We start from the raw sequence: 19,624 nt of genomic DNA on the forward strand, positions 1-19,624 counted from the left end.
AATCTCGCTCGTCTTTAAAACGTTCGGCACCAATTTAGCCGGTTTATTTTGTCGAGATAACTTGGGGACCCGTAACTCTGTCCTACTGTACAACCCTCGAGCATGAAGACTTTTTCTTATGGTTTCAACTGAAACCTTCACACTTGTAGCGGCCAGAAGTTGTCTTTGTAGATCTGGTTGAGAAACATTGGGATTTCTTCTAGCAATTTGGCACACAAAGTGGTCTTGTTGTTCAGTTGTGACTCTTTGACGACTTTGTCTAGGCCTGTTCTTGAGAGTTCCCAGTTCCAAGTACCTTGCATATGTTTTCGAAACAATACTCTGGGTAACGCCTACTATCTCTGCTACGTCTCTTCGGGGCATTTCTTGTTCAATGAGAGCAATAATTCTTCCCCTGGGTACATCTATTAATCCAACATAGGCATTTTTTTATTTTTTTTTGAACAATTGAAAATTACCGGACAATCGTGATTTGACTTCTGAACACAAAATTCACAAGAAAATAAGTCGCAGCAGTCGCTTATTCTTTATTATCATGTTTTATTACAACATAAGACTTTATCTTAAAGCTGTATACCAATTTTTTTCCTTGCAAAGAGAGTGGTTGCGTATAACTAACATTTGGTTGTATGTTTTCTTCTCTTCTATAATATTTTTACTTTTTACTCTATAACTTAAAAAATTCTATTGTGGTAAATGTATTACTTATTTTTGACCAGAAAAAATATAGTATTTAATTTTTTGGTGATGAAGATGACATCAAAAAAAATTTTCGCCGGGAGGCACGTATAGCCATACTAAAATATGTTAATATCTCGAAAACTGCGACTTTGACTGATTTTGATGTTATTACAAATTTTGTTGCAAATATTATTCCTAATCTTTGGAGTTACGTTTTTTTAAAATTTTGGAGTTACGTTTTTTTAAAATTTTTAACCCCCTCCCATACCCCCTTACCAACCCCCCACCCCCACCAAAAACTAATGGCCAGATTCTCGGGTGCCACAGTATTTTTGTGCCAAATTTGGTTAAAATCGGTTCAGCGGTTTTTGAGTTATCGTGTTACGGCAGACAGACAGACAGACAGACAGACACCATGAAAATATTTTGTATTTAGGTCATTTATGACCCAAATAACTCATTTTGAGTGAAATTAAAAAAAAAAATTTGCCGATCCTAGTAGCCTACCATACCTATTGGTATGGTCGGCTAAAAATTAAAAAAAATACGGTTTATCTATGATGTAAATTACAGACGCATCTGTCACTGTCATGTACCCTCTCGTTGATCGTATTTTTCTTGTTTTTTCTTATGTTATTATAATTTGATACAAAATTGGAACATAAAACTATCAAGGGTAGTTTGTGGTTTTTATTTCGAAAATCCGATATATTGTAACTTTTTACTGATACAATATATTTAGCGGAAATAGATATATTATAAGGCTCCTTTCAATATTGAAAAAATTGACACAAGGACAATTTAATAATTGTCAGGTTTCGAGGTATCAATAATGTAGAACAAACTTGTGGTAGAACGCTGCACAAATTGTGTTAATTACTTAAAATATTTGCATGTCATTTAGCGCGCTTGGTATTTTGGAATGATTTGTTTATAATCGTAATACTGCGTAGTTTACATCAAAATATTATATTATATAAATAACTATATTAATTTTTAGTTCTATACTTTAATTCTATATTGGTTGAAACTTCTATTTTCTTCTAGTTTCATGTTTGAGAGGCAAATATAGTATATCTAATCAATTATGTGCCCTTTATTAATATTTATAAAAAAATATGTGTGTGTATGGAACACACAAAATCCTAAATACAAAATTAGTTAAAAAAAGAATGATTTATAAGTTAAGCCGAGTACAAGTAGCATCATCATCAGGGGTGGATGGGCCATATGGGAAAACGGGAAAATTCCCGGTGGGCCGGCCGGTCCCGATCAAAGCTCAAAAAAATATTGGATTAGCAAAATTTAAATGGTTAATCTTCTAACTAAAGTGACGTAAGATTCTTAGAGACTCCATAACTAACTAATCAATTTGCATCAGTATAATCGTCAGTTTCTTTTAAACATAAATACCAGTTTGTAAAATAACTATTGGAAGATGCCTTTCTCTGAGAAACTTATAATTTTAATAAACATCTGTTGTTTGTACGGTTTGAAAATTTTTATTACACTGTGACTTAAGTGCAAATATTTTCAGGGCTGGTAGATGTCAATAAAAGAAACATAATATATTCTCTTTACCGTGTTTTAAATAAGTCCAACCGAGTTATTAAAGTTTGAGAAATAAAAAAAAAGGTTTATTTTTAAAAAAATTTGAGCCACCTTAATTTTTCGGCATTTGCATCTCTTTTCATGCCGTAATATCAGAGATTAAGAAACTATACCGTGGGAAAATTTGCGGTGAACAGGAAGTTCTGTTGTCTGGAAGCGAGTCTAAGTTTTCTAAAATATACAGGAAAATTTCAAAAAAATGCACGATTTTTAACATCTTTTTTTGCAAAATAAACCTCATAGGCGTGTTCTTGGGGTCGAAATATACCACCCCTGAAAATATTTGCACTTATTTAAGGCTCTCCTTGTATAGTTTTACCACTATTCTTTTATTAATAACTAATAAATATGACTGACTGGCAGCAGAAAAAAGAATGAATAGCATTAGGTAAATTTAAATAGTCTCGATCTAAGTATATACTAAAAATACGGTAACGTAGATTGACAACTGGGGGTCTCGGTGCAATATTTTTCGAGCTCCCCTTTGTAAAAAGATTGACGAATTTAACGCGAACTCTGCGGTTGACAGAGAAAACGTGATGGCTATCTCTATGCTTGAGAACTAAAAGCCAAGTCTAAATTGTTGTTTAAAATGTTGCTAAAATTAATTTACTAAAAATTGCTGAGACAGCAGATGATAAATAAGGTTTAAACTAGATTAGATAATAAAATATTAATATGTGTGGGAAAATGCAAATATTCTTATTATGAACTGTAACATAGCATTACCTCAGAACACATTTATATCCACTGCCTAGGTCTAGGTTTTTTTCGTTTGAATCATGGCATTATCATAAAAGTTGCCAAATGTAGAAAAGTATAAAGGAAAAGTGATAAGAACTAATATAATAACCTAAAAAATGCAGCAGTTTTAATGGCGACCGCGGTTCATTCAGTTAAAAACACGTATACACGACCAGGCTGCTGCTGTACCAGAAAAGAGAGAACTTCTTTCTAGAATGTGTAAGAAAGTATATACCTGAAAAGCTAAAAATAATGTATTTCACAGAGAATTGGGCCAGCTGAACTGAATGAATCAGGAAGTCTTAAAGTTTCTCAAAATCGTAGCCTATTCAAGATCAAATTACCGTTATCGATAATGGAAATAAAGCAGTAAAACCCTGTAAAACTGAGCCTGAGAAATAAAGCTGTAGAACCCTGTAAAGTTGAACTTTGTGAAAATTTGATTAAGACAATTTCTTTTTTTTTTAACCGAAGGCAAAAGAGCTTTACATCCTTATTTATATATTAATAAATAAAATATGTTTCTTCGTTATGGTCATTTTGTTTTTGGGAATTTAGGCCGGTTGTGTGTTATCCCCGGGCTGGTTTCCACTTCCCCATCCACCCCTGATCATCATCATCATTTTCAGCTTATTCAACCATTTCCAATTATGGTGTAGCCTCCCTCACATATTATTATTATTAATAACGCCGAAGAGGCTATCTTTTTAGTTTATTAAATAACGCCAAAATTATAATGAAAGAAGCGATAACCTCTAAAAGAAAAATAAAAGAGGCTTTTTAATACAATCTAATAAAAATAAATGTTTTGCTCATGCATCTGTAGATGTTAGTAATGTATGGCAATCGCTTCTTTGATTTTAAAGAACATAACATAAATAAACATAGCATATGTAAAAATTAAAAATAATCATACAGAAAGTTTGGTGCTTTTTGGTTTTACCTTATTAAGTAATTGTTATCAGGTAGTAATTGTTAATTTTTTAGTTTAACTTGATATAATGTCATTTTAACAGAACGTCAACGGTTTTTGTAGACGTATCTGTTTAAAAAAACTAAAGTGTTCTCGAATAGTTGAATTTAAATACGTAATTTAAATAGTTTTTTTCTTTATTCTTTGTATTTTTTTTGCTTCCGACGACGGAAAAACTTTCCGAAGCATTTTTTTTGTTCTTTGGGCAAATTTGTATATCTGTAAACCTAATTTCTGGCAAGTAGTTTCCATTTGGATTAACGCAGAAGTGTTTACAAAAAAATAACTATTTTATTTTGTAGATTTTCTTGCAGTGGCGAAATACCCATGCATATAGCATTTTTTGGATAAATAAGTAGATCCCGTGTTCTCAGAATTCCGAAATTTGAATTTTGGACATATGACACTAGTTTTAAAACCGAAATACTCCTCCGTGCTTCTTTCAGATATTAAAAAAAATATTCAGGCAATTTGTATAATATTACAGTTAAAACACTAAAGTCGTTTTAACTATTAAATTTTCAATTTTTACATTATTATACGAGAAGCAATATAATATTATGGTTTATCATCTCTGAATGAAGGCCAAGCAATCACCTCAGACTTTCATGCCTCGCTGGTATTTTAGGACATCGCGCCAATAAAAATATAATTATGTGATTGTTATTTTTTCGAAAAGCACCTTAAAAATCTGCTTGCTTACCTGCTGGTGGGTTGCTTAAAAGCTTTAAAAAACCAGTCGTGCAAGTATTTAATTAATCCAAAAAACATAAACAACGGCTTTATATTTTCTTTTTCTTCAGTATGTTGTTTGTTTAGTCGCGAGATTTTACAAAATTTTGTGTACACTATGAAGAAGATGGTAAATAATTACAAATAAAGACTTTCCGAGTTATAAACCATAATTAGTCCTTTTGTTAATCAATCAATTTGTAAAGTAGATTTATCACTAAAAATATCTAAAACAACGATAAAATTTCTGAACATACCAAGGGAGAAAAACAGTGCTTTTCCTATCGCAGATAGTTTGATTAAAATCAGAGGGAGGAAACGCATTTTCCTCCTGAGGTATTGTATATAGTGTCTTCTACTAACATTTTTTTTTTCAAATACACCAAATATTTTTATAATTTTACTCTCGACATCATGTTTCATACGAAGAAACATCTCCAGAAAATTATAATTTCTAGTAAAGTAGTTAAGAATAGTTATTTCTGTAACTAGTGCAAAAAGGACATATTTGTTGCACGACCAGGGGCGGATATAGGAATTTATTTTAGGGGGGGCAAAATGAAAAGCAATGTAGAATATGCTTTTTAGGGCGCCATTTTTAACGCAAAAGCCAAATATTTTACACAATTCACAGGCTTTAGGAAGGGGGGGCCCGGGCCCCATGGGCCCTTCCCTTGTATCCACCACTGTGCACGACACATGAATTTTGTAGTTCGAGACGATGTCGCTGCAATCATGCTGAGTGCAACAAATATGCTTTTTGCACCAAGTTGCACACAACATTTTTTCTACGATTGAATTAAAATTCTTACTTAAATGTTTATTAAAAAGTTTTTACAGTAATTTACAGGATAATATTACCTCTAACAGTGACACTTTTATTTTTTTAATAACTTTTTTTATTTCATTTTAATTTTAATGCCACACTTTGAAAAATTTACTAAGGTAATTAGTGGACAAACTTCATTTCCAGTAGTCTGTTGAATTTTATTTTCATTTCTGCTTGTGGAGGTCTCGGGTTCTTGTTCTTCACTTAAAACTATTTCCCGGAATGTTGCTGCGAGGTTATCAAATACTGGTTCTTGGTTTATCTTCCAGAATTTGACAAATTTTTACAAAAAATTACAAATTTGTTCTCTTTAGTTAAAGTCGTCATTCATAAGGTGAGGTGTTTTTTGCACTAGTGCAAAAAATAAATTACTGTTTGCACTAATGTAAAAAGTTTGATTTTTAATACAGTAGATAGTGTCAAAATACACACACCGGAAAAGTCTAGGGATATTACAATTTTATCCAGCCATCGTCAGTAATTTTATTATTTGCATTTCTGATATAATAAAATTAAAATAAACAAATAGTTTACAGGATGTATTAGAAATAAAAATGCGAAATTTACCGAATTTTTCAAATTTACCTTGATTTTTATTGAAATCAAAAAAATACACACTTTTTTTTATTCTAAACTGTGAATTAAAAAAAAAGATAAACCATTTTTACTTAATAAAGGGTATGGCCTCCTCTACTTTTCATTACAGCCCTACATCATCTCTCCATGCTCCTGATCAGATTGTCGATCTCTTCTTGAGGTACAGCCTGCCACGCTGCATTCACGGCCCGAACCAGATCCCTACGAGAATTCTTCTTTGGACCGCGTCCTATACGTGCTCGATGGGGTTGAGGTCAGGAGATTGTGCCGGCCAGGGTAAAATGTTTAATTGATGAGCATTGATAAACTCACTTACCACTCTGGCTGTATGAGGCCGTGCATTGCCATGCATGAGAATGAAGTTTCTCCCAAAATCATTGGCATATGGTAACACAACAGGCTCAAGAATTAAATCACGATATGTGATTCCTGTTAGAAACCTTTCAAGAATAACGAGATCGGTTTTTCGGCCTAACTGGACAGACGTCCCGTTAGGCCTCCCCAGACCATAACTGTTCCACCTTCATAAGGGTGCACTTCCTGAGCATGATCCAACCGAATAAGATTTCCCGGTTCTCTCCATACCCTAAGCTTTCTCGAATCAGGATGAATTCCAAAGCGTGACTCATCCGTGAAGAGAACATTGGCCCATTGTTCATTCGACCACTGAACATGATCTTGAACCCACAAATATCGTACCTCTCGATTTCCTCTCGTTAAGGGTTGAGCTCTCCAGGGGCGTCTGCTTCTTAAGTTAACCTCTCTTAATCTACTGCGAACAGTGTCAGGACTAACGGTTACATTATGTGTTTCCTGGAGAATTAAACTAAGCTCTGGTGCTGTAAGAGTCGGTCGGCGTCGAGCGTTTAATTGTAAAAAATGATCTTGCTGAGGGGTAGTAATACGATGTGTGCCTTTCAGCAACATCACCACTTTCACGGTAGCGTGCACTTAATCGCGATATTACACTTTGCTTTGTATTTAATGCTCTAGCTACGTCGATTTGGCGCATTCCAGCTTTGAGCATCCCATAGCCCCTAGCATTTCGTCTCTGTTAAGATGTCTACGCTCCATAATGTCGTTTAATACTAAACAGAGTTATTTGAATGAATTCTGGCCAGTTATCATAAAAACATAGCCAGTACAGGTTAAATTCGAACAATTGATGCTAGGTGCTTTTTATACATTTGACAAAAAATGTACAAACGCTAGAAATAACTAGTGTGACTACTTCGTTTCAATCGAAGTAGAAAGAATCGGCCTACAAATATGTGGTGGTTTATTCAAAACATTTATTTTTAACTTTAATAAAATGATATCCCTAGATTTTTCCGGTATGTGTAGGTACCTACTTTTTGCACGATCGTGGAAAAAATATATTTTTAAGTCTCTAATAATATAGAACTGAATAACAAGAAAAAATAACAAGAAAAAAAATGGTAAAATCCATTGAACCAAACTGACTCAAAATGGTATAAACATTCTAGGGAACGGTACAGTTTTATGCTTGACTGGGAAAGGCTGCAAAAACTTATCACGCGTATTGAGCGTGAAAAACCTTTTCTCGATTTGAGCTTTTCAGGTTACATGTCTAGAGCTAACAATATTAAGAAAGCTTTATGTAGGTTCAACAGTAGTCTTATTTTGCATTAAGTAAACATGAAATAAAGTAAAGTAAAGATGTAATTATTTCAGTATTACTTAAAAGTAAGACCGACATTTTGGAAAATCTATTTTTATTTTTACTTCACATTGTCTCCAGATTGTTTTTCTGTTGCAAGAAGACCTATATCTGTTATCTAGACCGCGAGCGATAAGTGGTGGCAATTTTTTTTCACGTTTTTTATCTCACCTTGAATAGATGATAATTAAAAAAGTAAAGAAATTTTAAGCCAGCTAATATGTGATTTATAGTAGCCGTCAACAATGAACCGTATTCGTAAATAAAATAATTAAAAAATTATTAAAAAAATTATTTTTGCTTAAATTTTGCGAACCACTGGATCTTTTCTGGGTATTATTTCTTTTAAATTTAATCTACAATATATATCTAGCATTATCAAGATACTATGTTTTTTTAAATAAAATTTAAAAAATTTCCATTTTTTTTCCAAAAAATTCCTAATTTAAATTTTTTTTTTTTGCGAAAAAACCCTCATAGACGTGTTTCTGGGGTCGAAATATACTACCCTAAAAATACTTGCCCTTATTTAAGACTCGCCCTGTATATTGAAGAAAATGCATCATAAAAATAGTTTTTCATTCTTTAAATTCCTATTTCCATTAAGTTTCTTAAAATGCCATTCATTAAAAGATTTTATGCAGAATGTGCCTCTTGGATGTGTTAAAAAATGCAAGACTTGCAAAAATCTTCTGCAAGAGCAAGACCAAGAATACTTATCAGACTGCAAAACTCAGCCTAAGGAAGTCTTAGTCTTGGTTTTGATAACCTAATTCCAACTGTATTTCTTTCAAAATATCTTTTATAACAACTGAAATAAACTGTAGTCTAAATGTCAAGCAGGGATAAAAAGTATCAGTTGCAAACATTAGATTAGTTAAATAAATGAAATTAAAACTCAATAAACAAAAGTTTGGTAACGCTACAAAGAAGTATATTTAGCGAACACAAAAGTATTCACACTTTTTAAAATTCCAATCTTTTAAAAGTCCTAAAAATGTTGTCAAAGACAATATACAAAAAAAGCTTACTTTAGCAGAAGTTTATAATTGTTTCCCCATCCACCGGCAAAGAGCAAGAAAACCAAAAATCCAAACGCACTGTCCCAAAAAATGGGTCAAACACTCTTAAAAACCCGCCGGTCACAGTGGTCCGAATTCCTGCTGATAAACTTCGCAAAAGTTCCGGCTAGGAGCGCGTAATCTGAGGTTGCGATATCGGACGTAAAATGCGAGATTCCTGCGGATCGGGCGAGCGTGTGGCGCGAAGAGTTCCTGCGACGGAGGCCGACGGTGCGATTATGGTAAAAAGCCGCCGACGGGCCGCCTCGACGGTTCACTTTCTAATCCTGCGGCGCGCGATCTGGTGCGCGCACCAGGAGACACCGAAGAGATGAGTGGAAAATGGACATGGTTTTCCGAAGAGCAGATTTTTTTTCGATGATAAGAGGTCGTCCTCTGCCGGAAACGCTGCGACCTATAAGGCCCTATTGTAATATATATATACAGATAATAGTTATTTTTTATACAAGACGATAAAATGGTATTTTATCGTCGACCGAAAAGATTAAATCAGCGATGAAATCGCGAGTGAATTAATTTCGGGAGACGATAATGCAATTTTATCGTCGTATATAAAACATTTTTTTTCCATACCGAGTTACGTTTTAAAATATTCACAAATTATTATTTCGAGGAATTTATTACGAGTAGAAAAAATATTTTGCTGGGTTGGGCGTTGGTTTCTATGTAATTTGACAAATAAATAAAGCTGTATCTTTAGTTGTCAGTTTGGAGTCAATATTTTTTAATTCTCTTTCGTGTCGATTGCTGATTGAATTGGAGCCAGAAATGGCTCAAAACGAAATAAGTAAATTACCAACAGGCACATTGATTCAGGCTGAGGCGACAAACGAAATCCAAACTACTTCCATTTAAATCCCGAATAACTTATGAAAAGGAATACAAAAATTTTCAAAAATGGAAGCAATTAAAACGTGCGAGAAGAAATAAAGTTTTTAACCTATCCTCGCTGTTAAAATATCATTGCGGTTAAAGCACTATTTTATCTACTATTTTTGATAGATATAAGGCAATTTTAACAGTTGCTATGGAAAAAAAATTATTACAACTGTTATCAGTCTTTATCTATACATATGGCAGAAATAAGGAAATACAGCCATCACAGGAAGTCAGATATCTGGGAATAACCCTGGACAGTAAACTTCTCCGGAACAGACATATTAAGAACATTACCAGCAAAACTACAAAGGCTCTCATGATATGCAGAAGACTGGCGGGAAATAGATGAGGCTGTGCCCCTAACATTTTGCACTGGATGTATACCATTATAGTAAGACCCATGATTACCTTTGGAGCAGTTACTTGGTACACAAAACTAGAGCAACGTACAGCAAAATAAAACCTGTGCAAAGTACAGAGACTGGCATGCATCTAAATCACAGGTGCTATGAGAACATGCCCAACAGCGGCAATGAAGCTCATTCTAGACCTAACACCACTGCACATTGAAAATCGGTAGTTGTGGCAATGCTACAATGATTAAAATGGTCATTGGCGGAAACAGTACTGGGGGAATTTTCAGATCAGGGGCTTGGAACACCCTCAAAAAGAAAATTCCACTTCTTCAGCTCCCATTGGATAATATACCAAGAATCTACAACTTTGAGAAACACATCACTGTAGTATTGAGTAATAATAAGAATTGGAAGGGAGAAACGTTTGCTCAGCATGTAAAAGACCATACCGTAACGTAGTATACTGATGCTTTCAAAACCAAAGCAGGGACAGGAATAGCAGTATTTGGGCCGAAAACTAATTCTACGAATCAATGGGTACCTACCTCAGCATCCTTCAGCAAATCTCCGCTATCGACTGATGCGTATAATTTATCTTAGATAGGAGCTATCGAAAATAGGAAATAGCCATTTTATCCGATAGTCAAGCAGCACTAAACACGATCAACTCAATAATCATCAATTCAAAGTTGGCCAAAGAACGCCTAGTGAAGCTGAACAAATTAGGCAAAGAAAACAAAGTCTTCCTACTCTGGGTGGCCGCTCACCAAAGGATAGAAGGCAATGAAATAACAAATGATCTAGAAAAGGAGCGAACACACCAAGGACGCTAGAAAAGGAGCGAACACACCACTAACTGGACCAGAACCGTTCTGTTTTCCAAGCGGAAACCAACTAAAGGCGGAACTGAGGAACCTAGAAGACTCCAACTAAGTAACCTGGAATGAGAATCTTCCAACGGTTTAAGACACTCGAAAAAGTTCCTCGGAACCTACTACCGAGAAAAATCAAAGATTTTCCTTGATTTAAGAAGATTGTCACGGGGTTTCTAACAGGACACTGTCTCCTTAACGAACACCTCAGTAGGCTGAAGCTGAGGAACAACGGTGAATGCAGAGTGGTCTGTGGGTCTATAGGGAAACACCAGAACACCTTATCACTGAGTGCGCCGAGACGACGACCGTTCGTGCCATGAACTTTGGTACGGCTGATGTCGAGGATGGAGAGCTGGCCTCTGTAAAGCCGTCTCAAATACTGGCTTTTGTCAAAGCCCTGAGAATCGTTATAGCTCAAGAAAGGAGAACATACAATAGATCTGTAAGGTCGCGGTGATTAACTCCCCTCCCAAAAAATTCTACATTTCACATACATATGGCAGGAACTAACAAAATATCTGATAAAGATAACATATGGGAAATAAATTCCATATGTTAGCTGCAAAAATTCGCCGCTTCAATCTTAAAAACACTGCGAAATCTTCATATTGTCGACGACCTTGATCTTGATACTTTAACAGGTAGAAAAAGAAGAACGAAGACACGAACGACGAGCATAAAGGAAGAAATTCGTCCACCATTCTACATTCTTACGTCATCCTACAGAAATTCACAACAGTCGCCGGCATTATTATGGCCATTCCTCCTCTCTACACCAATTACATTTTTCTAATAACATCTTTGTTGTTATTGTTATATTTCTGGTTCTTGGCGAGAAAAATGACCTTGGCGTGTAATACGTACGTTTCTCACATCGCATATCGCTAATTGTGTTGGGCATTTTTTGTTTCGGTGAATTCGTTACTTCATCTGTAATAATGTTCGGTTTTGTTTAGTTGTTATACAGAGTGTGTGGTCTTAAACTCTTGTAAAACAGATATGTTACGGAGAGATATGGATTGAACTATTATCTCTGTTCATACTATCTTTAGATTTATTTATTTTGACGGTCTCATATGCATCTAATTGCCTGTAATATGAGACTTGTTTAATTACTTTTATAGTTATTAACGTAATAAGGCCGATAAACAACAAATAACGGCCGGGCTGAAGTTTGTGATCCGAGGCGATAGCCGAGGATCATAAGCAGCCAAGGCCGTTATTTGTTATCGGCCGTGTTGCGTTCTAGATTTTTCGTCATACTGCAGATTTTTTAGAGCAATAAACACTACTATTTTAAGGGGTGGTAAATTTCGATAAAAGAAACATATTTTCTCTCTATCGTTTTTCAAATAAGTCCAAAATAACGGAGTTATTTTACTTTGAAAATTTCCAAAAAAAAATGATTTTTTGCTAAAATTTTGAGAACCACTGGATCTTCTCTGAATTTTCTTTCTTGTAAATTTAATCTAATACCTATGTTGCCATATTATCAAGAAATTATGTTTTTTAACTAAAAACTAAAAAAAAATTCCAACAAATTTTTCAAAAAAATTCGAATTTTCAAAATTTTTTTTTGCGAAAAAAACCTCATAAGCGTGTTTCTGGGGTTGAACAATACTACCAGTTAAAATATTTGCACTTATTTCTGGGACACCCTGTATATTTAAAATTGTTCTAGTTTGGCGGTGTTTTATGTTTAGGATTACCAAAAGTGGCTCACCCCTATAACTTTTTTAGTTTTTCAGATAAAGAAACGAGATTTGGTACGTTAGTATATAACATAAATTAGGAGTAGTTGACGTGTTCAATTGTTTTTTATCACTTCCTGTTTCACCGGAAATGGCCAAAACTTTTGATTTTTAAATGGCATCCTCGGTATATTTCTACTTTATTGGATAGAAAATAATACTCTGAATAGAATGTATGTCATCTTTTGACATTTTCGCATATGGTTTACTTGAAATTGTAACCTGCAGTTCATAACGATAATTTGAATTGTACCACACACCAAGTGTACGGTACCAAATTATTCGTAAAAAAATGTTTTTTTTCAAATATGCTAATGAACCACTCTTGTTCCATTTGAAAAAGTTGAGATATGTTTAAAAATACGATTTGAGCATCTTTTAACCGGTCAGGACAAGACACGAAAAACATTAGACCAGAAAAACATAGACATCAGTTCTATTTTTCCAAGACTCCTTGATTAAGCCTTTAGATTTAAATTTAAAATACGATTTTTTTAAGCAAAAATGTCAAAAGATGACATATTATAAGTCATTCTACTCAGAGTATAATTTTCTATCGAATAAAATAGAAATATACCGAGGGTGCCGTTTAAAAATCAAAAGTTGTAGTCATTTCCGGTGACACAAGAAGTGACCAAAAACAATTGAATACGTCAATCAATCCTAATTTATGTTAAATACTAAAATACCAAATCTCGTTTTTTTTTATCTGAAAAAAATAAAAAAGTTATAGATAGGGGTGAGCCACTTTCGAGACGCATCCGGTATACACATAGCAAAATGTCACAGACCAGTGCAGTGCAGCAATTTCCTTTAAAATGTCCATGGTTGGTAACAATGAATTTAAAAATCGCGTCCTCGATTACGTAGCTAAAAGTTTAACCGGTATTGTTTATATTTAGTACGGTTAGCTTTTATGAGCACACCACCATTTTTGAAAACGATTTATGTGGCACCAAAATATGTTTTTTAAATATGCACAAACATTGGAGTGAAAATCTCACATAGCAAACCTAACATAGAGTTATTTCACGACACTTCTGCATCACCCTGTATATGGTGTACCATATTTAGCCTCCTTTATTCTGTTTCTCATATTATCTGCTGTTTGATCAAACTGCCCGCTGCTAGTCTAAAATTTGATATAGATCGAATTCTTGTCAGGCAGTCGCGTTTGAAATGAATTCAGTTTTTTGCCGCTGTGTCTTTTACCGAACAAGGTTACATCCTGTTTTTCTACGTAACAAACCTTATTAAATTTAATGCCAAATGTATTCCGCCTTGTTATGGAGTACTTGCATATATGATCTAGTTGTCAATGTTAATAAATAGTTCTACTTTCTACCGAATATAAAATTAACATTGTATTATCACAATCACATAAGTAATTTAAATTGACTACAAAGATATATGTAAATAATATCTATACTTTTGTGGCAGGTTCTTTTCTTGAAAACAGGCTGGGTTTTTCGCCACTAGAAAAGATATCTACTAAATAAAAAGGTTATTTTTTGTAAAACCAAATGGAAACAAGCGTGTCATTGACTTTTTACTATAACAAATTAATAAACTACTTTAAACAAAAAGAACTATTTAAAATGTCTAAATATAACTATTCAGTGACGGTTGTATCTGTCATTTTAATTCACAAGTAAATAGTATTTTCTGTCACTTTTTGGATTTCGTCTGTCGAAATCTTACCTGGCTCGTTCAATTCATTCGTTTTGCCAGATCAGCCACAGTTAGTGGGCAGTGGGCTTGAGTGAGTTAGTAGGGACATATTTGTTGTGTTTTATTTTAGCCGACCCTACCAATAGGTATTAAGATCGGCAAAAAAAAAGTTTTTTTAATTTCACTCAAAATGAGGTATTTGGGTTATAAATGACCTAAATACAAAATATTTTCATGGTGTCTGTCTGTCTGTCTGTCTGTCTGTCTGTCTGTCTGTCTGTCCGTCTGTAACACGATAACTCAAAAACCGCTAAGCCGATTTTAACCAAATTTGGCACAAAAATACTGTGGCACCCAAGAATCTGGCCATTAGTTTTTGGTGGAGGTGGAGGGTTGGTAAGGGGGTATGGGAGGGAGTTAAACATTTTAAAAAAATCGTAACTTAAATCGTAACCAAAATTACAGCAGCTAGCGAAACGCGGTTTTCAATTTATGATTAGGAATAATATTTGCAACAAAATTTGTAATGACATCAAAATCAGTCAAAGTCGCAGTTTTTGAGATAAAAAATATTGGAAAAATTCCTTTACTTTGAAACTAAAAGAACTGCCTACCAACTTTTTATTAACATATTAACATATTTTAGTATGGGCGGCTATACGTGCCTTCCGGCGCCAATTTTTTTAATTTTGGGTTGAAGTTTTTTAATATAGATATCTACTAATTAGCTAAGATTGATAACGTTGTATTATTTTTGGAAAATAAATAGGATTAGATTTTGATTCTCAATTTCCCCTGGATTATGTCTCCCGACGACACTGTCATTGATTTTGAGTAATTTATGGCAATTTTTAGAAAAAAAAACTGGAAATTTTGACGTTTTTATGAGAGATTCTATTTCGTATAGTTGACAACACTAGGTTGCAGTGTTTCCAGCACGGAAGGCCCCTGAATATTAAAAAATAAAAGCCATAATAGGACACTCTGTACACGACAGTCAATAAATCTTATTAACAATGAGGAAGATGCATATATTTTATTTTTCGCCAGAAACTGTTCAATTTATTAGAATAAATATGTGTAAATGCAAAAAAAACTTTTTTCTTGAAAGCAGTACCACAATTTTATAAAACGGGCCATTAAAATACTATGGATCACGCAAACGACGCCTCGCGAATTGAAACGGTATTCTATTGGTGTGACGTCACCCGCCGTTCTCGTCGACGCGCGATGGCCAGCAGCAGCCAGACGTGTTCCGTTTATGTACGTATTTAGGTGGCGTACTAAGACATTTTTGTTGCTTTTAGCGTTGATTGAAGGTGCTTTTTATGCTTTTTGTGCAGTTATTATTTGTATGTGTTGTGTGCTCTGAGAATTTTTTAAGTAATGGCAGATTCCGGGTTTGTAATAGCACAATCAGATAACTTGCCAAAAGTCGATGCTTTTATGTTGGCTGCTTTTATAAATACAAATTCCCAATTTATTGGTGCTGAATTACGAAGAGAAAAAAGAGAGGTATGTAACATTTATTCTTTGTAGTACTGAGGCATATTTAAGTATAAGTAGGTACCTATACTGTTACGAACTTTTATATAGTTATAAATATTAAGTTATAAACTTATTTTTCAGATCAGGTAGGGAGACGTATGGAGATAATGCTGTAGGTTATGTAGAAGTGAAAAGTGACAAAAATATTTGTTTAGTACGTGGAAAAATAACTCTAGAGCATAGCGTGAAAAAGAAAGTTTTTTTTATGTATTGACACCCCCTTACCCTTGTTATTTTTAAATATTGTTTTTTTACGAATTTATAGAAAATAAATTGTTTATCAGTAATGAAAATATTATACAAGGTGTCCCATAAGCAAACGCCAAAATTAAGTTACTTTTTTAAGTGAAACACCCTATATATTTTTGGATTCTTCGGAAATATCTAAATATTCTAGATATATTTCATGTATAATATCCTATACCTATCTTCAAATGTTTACGAAATATTGACAGTTGAAAAGCGAAAAATACCTACAATTTTCCGCACCAACTTTTTTGAGACACCCTGTATAACTAGAATTAGTTTTAAAAGAGAGTATATGAAAAACCATGCAACTTTTTTATTGATAATGTTTTCTTCTAAAACTTGCAGTTAAGGCTATATGTGGGTGTCAAAATATAATGAATAACCCGGTACACACATTCAAATTTCATATACCTATGTAAGACAATATACATAGTAACTTACATCAAAATGATCTTTACAACAATAAATCGTAAAAATAGAGGATAATTTAACGTTTTTCTTTTCATCTCTTCTCATCATGGCCTTGGACCATTTTTTTCTGTTTTCGCTCACATCCATTACTATTTATAAATATCACTAATTACTAATTATGCATTATTTAACACAAATAACTAAAATTTTGACTCGGATTCAACGGCGTTTAAAAGCAAACTGTGTAAAATAAACACGCGTCTGGCTCCACTCAACCAGAAGAACGGCGGGTGACGTCACAGCGGCAAGGCGCGGTAGAGAGCGTTTGCCCGGCCATTTAAATTAACAATATTTAATTATTTTATATTAGAGGCATTTCTTAACCGATATCAACGATTGTTTTTGTTCAATTTGTAATTATATGAACTATTTTTTAAAACCATTATTTAAAAACATGCATTTTCCTCTCTCATTAGACTTGAACACTTATTATACAAATAAGATGACTAGGCAACAACAATATCATTCGTGTATACCGAGCAATAATAATAATAATATGCACGGCATTCGTAATACCCGTTACATTATTACATTAGACAGATATAATTTACACGTGATCTTAGAATCTAGAAGGTGTTTGAAATAAATGAATCGTTCAATATCGTAAATGTCTAGCTAACTGTAAAAAGAGGGTGTAGCATCTAGCCACCGGTAGCTTTACTTGTTATTTAATTCCAATGCGTTACGTGTAGGAATAAAATCCAGTATTATTGCGTTATATGTATGATTCCAAGCTGATACAGAGAGTACTGTTAGAAATAACTTACATTCTTTGTTTATGTCGGTTAGATTTTTATTTTTTTTATTATAAATGTCAGTGTATGGTGATAAATGTTTAATAATTATTTTAAATGAAGCAATTATGCTACAAGCGCGGTAAAGTACTTACTTCCTTTTTTTCTGTAACCTTAGATTAATAATATATTGCGTTGAACACTGATGAGTAATATTAACACGTAAATACAACATAAAATTTCCAGCTGCTTCAAAATAGATACAGGCTGAGTCCTAAATACTTAATTTTTAAATAATGTTTGTAAGGGTGGTATATTTCGAAGTTGCAAAATGAATGTGTTTTACGCACGGGACAATGCGTCGAGTGCTTAAAACACTCTTTTCGAAACGAATTTCATACAAGATTTTTTGTAAAAGTGGATAATTTGAGATTTTCATGCTATTATTATTATTTATTTTTAAACATTTTTTAAAATGTTCTGGTAATCGGTTTCTAAGGCATTGTTTATCCCTATGGTTTATGCATTGTTTAATGACAAAGTTCTGTCAGGTCATAGACAAACAAATAAAAAGAGACTGGCAAATTAAATGGCAAAGAGAGGGACAACGTTCCCGTAGCGCAACTCAGAACGCAAAATTTCGTTCTATTTATGTTGATCTGCGCATTGCGTCTATTGGGCCCACTATCTCATTCTAATATAACAAGAGAGAAAGAAGCAGCCATATAAAACGTAATTTCTAAATAGAAATTAGAACAATCGCCTTTCGTTTTCGTCATCATGACAACCTAGATGATAACATCATGACAATTCGTCGTGTTTGTTAATTTTTCTTTTGGTGATTTACCTTTTTTTCTAAACTCTCCATTTTATTGACTTATGAATATGGATAGGGAACAAATTCCTTTGTTTCATATCGGTATTTATATTTTGTTACTTATAATTTTAGGTTACACTATTTGTTATTTTATTTGCTGCAGGAGCCAGTATCATCTATTTTTTATATGTATTAGTGCCCCCTTTCTCTCATAGATATGTTAAAGACACCCGGTAAAATAAAAGTAAGTAGTTATATTTATCATCTTATTAAGAAAAAAGTAGAAGTAGTAGTGTCAAAAATATTTGACACTACTTAACATAACAAATTAATGCAATTAATTTTTTTTCATTTTTTGGGTAGTTTTATAGCTGGTTTATAGTAACCAGAAACTTTATTAATATACCTATTCTACTTTTGTTTTAGGATTAAAACTGGACTTGAAAATGGTTCAGGATCATGATTCTCGTAAAGTCTTCTTTGTTTGGATATTCACTTTGTTATTGCAATTAGGCAGTTTTTTCGAAAATGAGATTTTTAATGCCCTTTAAAAAAATCGGCCGATCGTTTCCTACAACAGTCAGTTCTTCTGCATTTAAAATTGGTAGGTGGGTGGAATAAACACTGTTATTTTTTGTAATTATATTATAAAAAGTTTATTTATTTTTATGTATAAATAAATATGTTTGTAAAACAGTACAATTTTTGCTTTTTTTTTATAATTTCCCTTATAATAGTAGTATTCTTTCGTTCTGAAAGAAACTGCAAATTTTCACTTAAACTGATTTATTCCCTACACCACGTTCCCTTTACGTGGTATAGGGAATAAATCAGTTTAAGTGAAAATTTTCAGTTTCAGAATGAAAGAATACTACTAATAATGGCTAATTTAAATTTCCCCCCAGCCAGAATGTGCGATAATGTCTTACGATACGTTTTATACCTATCTCTTTCTTTTTCATATAAAGCACACATAATAAAGAAAGATAGCAATAAAGACGTACGTCCTGCCATGGTCCTGCTAATTGGTTTCAAAATTGTTATTCTGAGTTGCGCTAGGGGAACGCGGTCCCACTCTTTACCATGGGATTTGTCAGTCTGTTTTTATTTGTTTGTCTATGTGTCAGGTTCAAACATCGCGTCGGCGGTATTTCCTACAAAGTTTTGTGAAAAAATAAGTGATAATGACGAGTCTTTGGATATTCAATAAGAGTGCCCGAGAAGTCGAAAAACTTCTACAACAACTTTGAAACCTGGGTCAAAGAAAAACATGTTGAGAATTTCACAGAAAAGGTATTGCTAGCATATTTCCTGAAGTTATCCACTACCTTAGAGAATGTAGA

The 19,624-nt window shown here is 33.5% G+C and overlaps 1 protein-coding gene across 1 annotated transcript in view; it reads right to left on the minus strand.

Annotated features, from left to right (window-relative positions):
- Positions 1–9,144, minus strand: part of LOC115877282 — a 394,155-nt gene extending 385,011 nt beyond the window's left edge. Inside the window, exon 1 of the mRNA XM_030893418.1 lies at positions 8,881–9,144. The gene's annotated coding sequence lies outside the window, so the exon portion shown is untranslated. The remainder of the gene's footprint in view (positions 1–8,880) is intronic.
- Between the last annotated feature and the right edge of the window lie 10,480 nt (positions 9,145–19,624).

The sequence above is a fragment of the Sitophilus oryzae genome, unplaced genomic scaffold (genome assembly GCF_002938485.1).
Source record: "Sitophilus oryzae breed Bouriz unplaced genomic scaffold, Soryzae_2.0 scaffold_1443_pilon_pilon, whole genome shotgun sequence".
Lineage (NCBI taxonomy): Eukaryota > Metazoa > Arthropoda > Insecta > Coleoptera > Curculionidae > Sitophilus > Sitophilus oryzae.